Source organism: Myotis davidii, unplaced genomic scaffold, assembly GCF_000327345.1.
Source record: "Myotis davidii unplaced genomic scaffold, ASM32734v1 scaffold1149, whole genome shotgun sequence".
NCBI classification, from domain to species: Eukaryota; Metazoa; Chordata; class Mammalia; order Chiroptera; family Vespertilionidae; genus Myotis; species Myotis davidii.
The window spans coordinates 314,471-323,287 of NW_006300370.1; the positions used below are offsets into that span (position 1 = coordinate 314,471).

Genomic DNA, 8,817 nt, shown 5'->3' on the forward strand with positions numbered 1-8,817 from the left:
GCCCACCTCTCCTCTCCTCTCTGTCACCTCTCCTCTCCTCTCTACGCCCACCTCTCCTCTCTGCACCCACCTCTCCTCTCTGCGCCCACCTCTCCCCTCTGCGCCCATCTCTCCTCTCTGTGCCCACCTCTCCTCTCTGCATCCACCTCTCCCCTCTGCGCCCACCTCTCCTCTTTGCGCCCACCTCTCCTCTCTCCACCCTCGAAGAGACTGTCACAGCAGCCACGGGAAAGACAGTTAGGGGCATGAGGCAGAGAAGGAGAGAATCTAATCATGCCCCTTCCCATTGCAGAAAGCAAGCCAGAGGTGGACGATGAAACGTCAAACTGGGAAGGCCATTGTAAAGTTGTTAAGTATTACCCAAATATTATCTCTCTATGAATGACAACTGAGATTGTTTGGAGATGTAATATGAACAAAGTCTTTTTGGAAAATGGAAGCATGGTCTGCAATACTAAGGAGCCTACTCAGATTTTACCCTGGGCAGAGGCAAGAACCACCCATGGACAGTGTACGAGCGGGCAGTTGGGGGAAACGGAAGAGCATTGGGATGGTATCCACTGTGTCTGTTTGTCCAAACCACACCTGATCTCCCCTCTTCCTCCGCACTCAGCCTGCTCCAGAGACACTGGCCTGGGAGCAAGGTCCTGACTCAGTCCCTCTGCCCTCCCTCTTCCCTCTGCCCTCCTCTTCCCCACGCATCCACCTAGGTTGCTCCCTGGCTTCCTTCCCTCTCTGTTCAGCCTCCCTGGATAAGACATTCACATGACCATGCAGTGTAAATCCCCTTCCCCCACCCTCACTGCTCTGTGCAGCCCCCTTTCCCACTGTCTCATGTGTTCATAGCCCAGATCACCGCCAGGCCCCTTATGTGTATTTGTTTATAGTATGCCCATAGATTGGCAGCTCTGGGAGAATGGAGATTATTTTGTTCACTCTTCTTCCCAAATACAGAATTATGGATGGCACATGGCGATGGCCTCATAAATATTTGCTGCTGCCGTCACTGAATGTTGCCTCTGCTCCCCTAAATTCCTTTCAGCTTTAGGATACAGATTTACTCACTGTATTATACAAGAAAGCCAGTCCGGGCAGGTCGGCTTGCACCTTACAGCCAGAGCATGTTTTCTCTGCGACACAAAGGAACCGAGAGGAGGGAATTCACTGAGCACTGAGATGCCAGTGACCTCTTCCCCTGGAAACCAGACATTGGGTTCCCCGAAGGAAGGGATTTTATTCTCTTTTTGAGAAGAAGGAATGCAGAAACAGAGCCCATCTCACTATAGCCTGGAGGGCGATTTTTATGAATTTTCACCACATGTCCACACAACACTTTTGCCTTTCTCTCACTGAGGGAAGAATTTGAGAAATTTCTACGGGGGTCTTGTCAATGTAGAGACTCTTATCGGAGAAAGTGATTTTTTGGAAGCAATCTGAGCCATAGGAAAATAAGATTCTTTCTGTGACTCACTGAGGACTTAACCTATAGGGGTAAAGGATACCTTTTGGGGACTGGCTACTCAAAGGGCTTGATAATGACCCTACTCTGTGCTTTCCTCCCAACACACTGGAGAAGCGATTCTTAAATCAGGAGATGATCCAAGAATGCCAGAACTGCCTCCTCCTTCCCACCAGCCTTCTGGGAGTCCTTGCGTTCACTCTTCACCATCTTTATTAGTGCCCTGTCTATACTTGTGAGGAAGAATAGTTTTCATTGAAATTTGACTTGGCTTGAAAGCCGTGTTTCCGGAGATGACAAAGATGAATTGAGGGCAGTGCTAGAAAAACCAGGACTGTGCAATTATTGCCTGATAGGTTAAGAGTGTGAACTCTGGAACTAGACTGCTTGGGTTTGAAGGTGAGTTCCATCACTTCCTTGCTGTGTGACCTCAGATAATTTCCTTGACTTCTCAGTACCTCAGCTTTCTCATCTGTATAATGGGGATAGTGATAACCCACCCCATATAGATGCCGTTAGGATAAAATGAATTAATATGTGTAAAGGGCTCAGATTTTACCCTGGGCAGAGGCAAGAACAGCCCCCTTTCCTACTGCCACATGTTTGTTTATTATGTGCCCACAGCTTGGCAGCTCTGGGAGAATGGAGGCTATTTTGTTATAATGTAGTGGGTAAATCTGTACCTGCTGTAAGATGAAATGAATTAGTATGTGTAAAGACCAGTACTTGGCTCATAAGAGTAGTTCTGTACATGTTAGCAATTATTATTGTTGTTGGGGTGGTGATTAATTGTGATTTACCATCATCATTCTCATCACCATCCTTTTGCAAAACATAGCCATTTAGATTCTAGTTGAGGACTTAACAGCAGTAAAGCAATAAATTTAATCTCTCACTACAAGGTGCTGCCCAGGGCTGGCCATGCTTGATTTTTGGACTTCTTGGCGAAGGAACCACATAGGTTTGTGACTGCCATTGAGTCCAGTTCTAGGACAAAAAAAGGAAGCAATTCTGTAGCTTTGTTCCTTCTCTGCTCTGAGATTTATAAGGATCTTTAGCCCATCGTCATGAAAATCTTCTAGATGATTGTAGGATAAGTGGGCCAATCAAATGCCTGAGGAATGACACCCAACATTCTTAAAAAGAATTGAAGAAAAAAAATCTAGTGAAGTAAGAAGCAGCAGAAATGAGCTAAACATTTTTTTTAAAATTATAAGGCCAGAATAAAAAACAAACACCAACGTATTTTCTGAGCTGAGTCAAAACCAAACTAATATGTGTTTGTCTTGTTCCAAGACACTGGCTTGTGGATTTGACTCAGGAAACATTTTGGGCAGCATTGTCTCGGTTCACCTTCCTCCCTCGGGGTACCAGCTCTGGAATGCAGTGTGGCAGTGGGTTCAGCCCAGACACCTCTGCTTCCTGGGGGAGCTGCCTTTTGCAGGTTCCACGGGACCTGCAGCTTTTATAAGTCTCAGCTCAGGGCATCGCCTGGTGTGCTGTGGGCTCCCCGGCAGCCCGAGTATTTGATGGGCCGTCTCTAAGGATTTGCAGTGGAGGCGGAAACGTTTCCTAGTTGATTAGAAACAAATTCTAAATCCAGTCTCCACCACTGTTTGTTTTACCAATGAGGTAACCGCAGGAAAATGCAACCAGCAAAACTGAAATAGCCTTTGCTCCTTGTGTCCATGGGGCTCTGGGACTCTCCTGGTCTGTAAACAGGAACTCACTTAGGAGATCTCAGACTGACTTACATTTTGTGTGTGTGTGTGTATATATTTTTTAAAATTAAAATTGTGTCTTCAGCTCCAAAATTTCCATCTGGTTCTTTTCTGTGTTGTCTCTTTGTTGAATTCAGTCCGTTCTAGTATTGTTTTCCCGATTTCATCCGATTGTTTATCTGTGTTCTTCTGTAGCCTTCCGTGCATCTTTAGAGCAGTTACTTTGCATTCTTGTCAGGCAGTTCACGTAACTCCGTTTCTCCGTGTGTGTGCGTGCGTGTGTGTGTGTGTGTTTGTGTGTGTGTGTGTGTGTGGTGTGTACAGTTCCTGGAGGTTTACTGCGCTCCTTTGGTGTGTCATGTTTCCCTGATTCTTCACGATCCCTGTAGCCTTGCAGGGTCAGGAAAGACCTTCCCCCGTGGGTGGAGGCAGCTGGGGCTGTGATCCTGGGTCTGGTGGTGCAAGGCACGAAGTGTGAGCTTGTTGTGTCTTTGCTGTCTAGACATCATGTTGCTGGGGTCCACACCTCCAGCTGCGCTGCCCTTGGTGAGCACAGTGGGGGATCTGCAGAGGCTGGAAGGGCTGTTGGGGTCCTCAGTGATGCGTTAGGGTGCAGCAGTGGCGATGGCCGGAGCTGGTGGGGTGTCTGTGCTCGGGTGCAGGGCCAGCTGTGGATGCCTGTGTAGTGTAGTGGCAGGGGCCAGTTGCAGATGCATATATAGTGGTGAGAGCATCTCCACTAGCAAGGACCAGTAGCCAGTAGCAAGGACCGGGCTACCTGCAGGTGCACTAGCCGCTTCGGGGCTCCTAACGGTCAGGCACACTCCGGAGGCTTCAGGGTCTCCACAGGCTGTGCACGGCTCCAAAATGGTTTGGGAGTTGGGCCAGCGGGGTGCAGTGCACAACCGGAGTGGCTAGTTGCAGGTGATGGAGCACCTAGTGACAGGAGTCAGGGCCAGGTCCGAGCCAGCAGTGGCTGCGGAGGCCCTAGCTGTCGGGCTGTGCTCCTGCAGCTTGATTACAGTTTGACAATCAGCATAATCAAAGAGCCGCTTCCGAGGCCTCCCCTAAATTTACCCTGGTCTATTGCTCCCTTTTGCCCCAGTCCCTGCACTAACAGAAGCTTTCACTGCTGCTTGCACGAGGACTTTCATACCTGCAAAGCAGCAAAGTCCTTTGCATTTTTCTCTCGCTCACACCATGTTTGTTCGGGGGGCCAGGGATTTCACCACCTTCTGCAACCGCAGAGGCACACATTTTTAGACCGCCAGCGGGGGACCCCTGGGATTTCTCATGTTACCGACGTCACAAAACTTGCCTCTCGAGTTATCACTTGCTGATGGATTGATTAGCTCAGACCCTCTGAATGAAGAGATGGCTACACATTTCTAATAATTATATTAATATCACATAATTCCATAAGTCCATTTGCTGACCGTATCCAGAGAGTTAGTGTTGAAAAGTTAGAAGAGGATCACAATTGCTTTGCTTCACAGCTGCTCTGATTTCTTCATTCTGGTCACATGTAATGGAGAAAGCATGTGCCAACATTTGGGTGCGGACGGTGTGCCAAACACTGATCAAAGCGTTTTGCCACAGTCCTCTGAGGGAGGCACTAACAATAGACCCTTTTTAGAGATGAGAAAACTGAGGCTCAGAAAAGGAACTTGCCAAAGTTAATACATTTAAGAAGTGGCAGAGCCTCCTGCCTGACAAACTCCCATGGGATCCATCGTACAGGAAGGCCATTTGGCTTTGGCCTTGGCCGTGTCTGGAAGGCCGGACATTGGGATGTTTGACATTATCTCCACATGATATGTTACAGGCAGCCATAGAAGTACAATAGAGACCTGAGAAAAGTCTGTCCTACAACTTGGACCACACTGTCCTCAGTATACTGTGGAGATACACACACACACACACACACACACACACACACTTCATTTCTGTATATGTTAAAATCTTTAGTTAGGTAAACATAAACATTTTAAGTATATCATAGTTCTGAAACCCCCTTTTGATATTTCTTCATTTTGTGACATACAGAAAGTCCCATCAATGACATTGGCCTGGCCATGTCTTGACATTGGAGAATTGTAGGATTAGGAGGGAAACTTAGACACTATTTTGTCCAACTTCTTCAATTCATATTCGAGGAAACGGAGACACAGAGGTGTCGAGTAACCTCCCCAAGATCACACAGCGAGAGCGCCCTTCTAAGGACCGAGAGGCCCGCGTCCTGCATCCGCTGCCATTGATACCAAGCTCCTACTTCTAACCCAGCAAGGAGAGAAGCTACATACGTGGAACAAGTGACAGGAACATGGTGGGGTACAAGAAGCATTACTTTGAAGGCCAATAGCTACTTTCAGTACAATCCTTTTTCCTAAAATATGTGCAGAAAGAGATTACATTTCTATAGAACTTTTCACATTTCAAAGCCTTTTTGAAACCTAGAGTCAATATTGAGCCTCCTGACCACCCTGAGAGAGGGGTGTACAGACATGGATGTTTCTGTGTTTCAGATGGGGAAACGAAATACTACACACCTTTTCCAAGGTGACACAGGTCGGCAGTGGCAGGGCTGCTCCTGTAATTTGGACTCTTGGCCCTGAGCCTCACTGCCCTCCCGTATACGGCACGTCTCACGGGAATTACAGAGGCGAGCAGCGCATGCAGTTTTGTCCTCCTGATGCTATTCGTAAACTATTTTCAAACCCAGGGTATTTTCTCTGAAAGAAACTATTCTTCATGTGTTCAGTAACTTAGGGAAAAAGATAATTAGATCTTCTCAACCATGTTCATAAAGTCAACACGATTTCAGGATCGATAGGAAGCATTTCCGATGTTCCTCGGGTGTCTCCTTTCAGTGGTGAGGTGTGAGATCTATTTACATGAAGCGCAGCCTGGGAACTCATCCTATTGCGATGAACAATGCAGCCCTTGCAGTCTTGCAACTCTCTGTCTAAAGCCTTTTACCAAAGAGGGTATTTTAATTCAGTAAATAAGAGACAGGCCCTTCCAGCGCACAGCTACCACTTGCGGCGGACACACACAACAGAGGAAGCACGCCAGCACTGAGTCCCGCCTTGCTGCAGGGTGTTTTTATCTTTTAAGAGACGGAGGGAACATGACCTCAGAACTTGACCACCAAGACTTCCAAATTTGTTGCAACACAACGTGATGGCAAAATGCTATTTTCTTAGCGCTCACATTTTTGAATAACCACCATGGCCAAGAATGCCTGGCTTTATTTTTACAATAAACCCAAAGAAAATCTTGAATTCCACTCTCGATTCGGAGGTGGCAAAGATGCCATGGGTTGTTCAGAAAACACAACCTACAGATCCACATTAAATAATTTCTCTTTTTAATTTAGCACCAAGGTGCCTGTTTCTCATACTGCTTTTGGTAGGTTGTTATAATCAAGTTGTTCATCGCTGTTAAATTTCATATAGGAAGCCAGGTATAAAAAAAAGCCTTACATGTACTTTAAAATTCTACACAATTGTCACACTTTTCAATTTATTTTCATTATAATTAAGTTGGCTTAAAGATACAGTAAAAATCTTCTTCTAAACTTATCTTAGTGCAATTTGTTTATAGTTGATATGCCTGATATTAGTTGTTTACAAGGATGTCAGCTACTACCCACTCCCACCTCAGTTCTCTCGAGACTGAAATTTGTACAGACTGATTTCTTGGTCAAGGTATGTATTGTAGTTTCTTAATGATAAATACATTTTCATGTTTTCATAATAAGGAATGGAAAGCAAACTAGCTGCATGGCTTAATAATTCATCAGACATACCTTGTTTGAAGAAAGCAAATTTTTTTTTCAGGAATTTTCCACCACACAGAATGAATATCCTTTTTTCCTTAAGTTTTTCTGCATCACAAATCCCATCCAAATTGTTCTAGAGAAGAAATAGAGGTCCAAGCACCCTTTCTTCTCAGAGGAGCTAATCAAACATTCCCATCAACCTCTGAGCACTTTGAAAAGCACATTTTACAACACACACACACACACACACACACACACACACACGCTGCTTCTCACACTGGTTTTAGTGCTGAATTAGGCGGTCCTCTTTCAAATTTCCACTCCCACTTGCTTTTTTTTTTTTGATGATGGTGGGTGTGGGGGTGGGGAGGATAAGGACTTCTAAATATTCTTTTCTAGCCCAAAGCATGCATTTTCAGTAAGCAAATTCTACAATGAGAAATTCTAAGAAGTAGAAACACCTAGAAAAAAATGAAAATATGTAGTTTAAAGGCAGCTTAAGCAGGGCAATTCCATTTTCTTTCTTTTTCAAATGCTAGTGAACAAGCTGCGTAAAGAAAGACACCAGCAAACACCACACGCTGAGTGTACTAGCCTCTCACTTTTGGAGTGAGAATGCTTGCTTTTCCGACATGTCAGAGCTATTTTTTGGCTTCGTTCGCTTCGGCCCCTTCTGCATTTTGGCAAGCTTACTGAAATGACTGTAGTGTTTGCTGCTAGTAACAGGACACAAGATAATAATAGTGGGAAGCAAAACTGGACTCGTGCATGTTTCAAAAGCCCAGTGGTGGATAGCTCGCATCCTAAGTGAAATCTGCTGATTTTGGTTCTTTACGTATTAGTGTCACCAATTAAATGGAAGGGATTCAGACCCAAAACACGCATTAGCATGTGACAGCATTATAAAAACAGACCATAAACAACGACATCTGGTGCTGCTTGGCAGTCAGATGTGTCTCAGCGTGGCAGAGCATCTTTCCTCCAGCAGGGGGAGCTAGCACAGAGCCTCCCTCCTGTGGGGGATGAGCACTGGGCAGCCTGGAGAATCTCCCCTGCCAGCAGCCCTCCCTTCCTCAGCTGGTGGCCCTGGGTTGCTTCGTATTTAAGATTATGGTTTGAATATTATTTAATCCTTTTTTCTTCTGTAGATTCTGCATTTAAATTATTTCTCAATCCTGTTCTTTCCTCCATAAAGTCCTGAGCATAGGTCCATTGGTGGTAAGGATGATGCTGTCATGTGGAAGGCGGCCTGTCCCACTGTGTGAGTTAGGGAAGGTTCAGATGAAATGGCACCCAAGAATTAATATCATATCATTAATATTAATACTAATGCTAAATGCCACTCATCAAATTTGCTAGGCATGGTGATAAGCCCTCTACGTATATCATCTCACTTAATACTTAGAAGAATTTAGAGGGGTCAGTACTATTATTTCCATTTTACAGCAAGGCGCTATGTTAGGACTTAGAGCTTCTTTTATTAGTTAAATTTATTTTCTTATGATGAACTAGAGGCCTGGTACACGAATTCATGCACCAGTGGAGTCCCTCAGCCTGGCCTTCGGAATCAGGCCAAAACCAGCTCTCCGATATCCCCTGAGGGGGTCCCAGATTGCTAGAGGGCGCAGGCCAGGCTGAGGGACCCCACTAGTGTATTGTCGGGACTGAGGAAGGACATGTGAGGTTGGCCAGCCAGAGAGGGACCACAGGAGGGCTCCAGTATCTGTCTGGCCCATCTTGTTCAGTTCCGATGAGCGGGACCCCAGCAGCAAGCTAACCTACTGGTCTGAGCGTCTTCCCCCTGGTGGCCACTGCACGTCATAGCAACTGGTTGACCAGTCGACTGTCTACCC

General features: G+C 45.8%; 1 protein-coding gene across 1 annotated transcript in view; it reads right to left on the reverse strand.

Moving 5' to 3' along the window:
* The window catches only part of VIT (vitrin), an 89,160-nt gene extending 81,945 nt beyond the window's left edge, over positions 1–7,215 (reverse strand). Inside the window, exon 1 of the mRNA XM_006776927.2 lies at positions 6,992–7,215. The gene's annotated coding sequence lies outside the window, so the exon portion shown is untranslated. The remainder of the gene's footprint in view (positions 1–6,991) is intronic.
* Between the last annotated feature and the right edge of the window lie 1,602 nt (positions 7,216–8,817).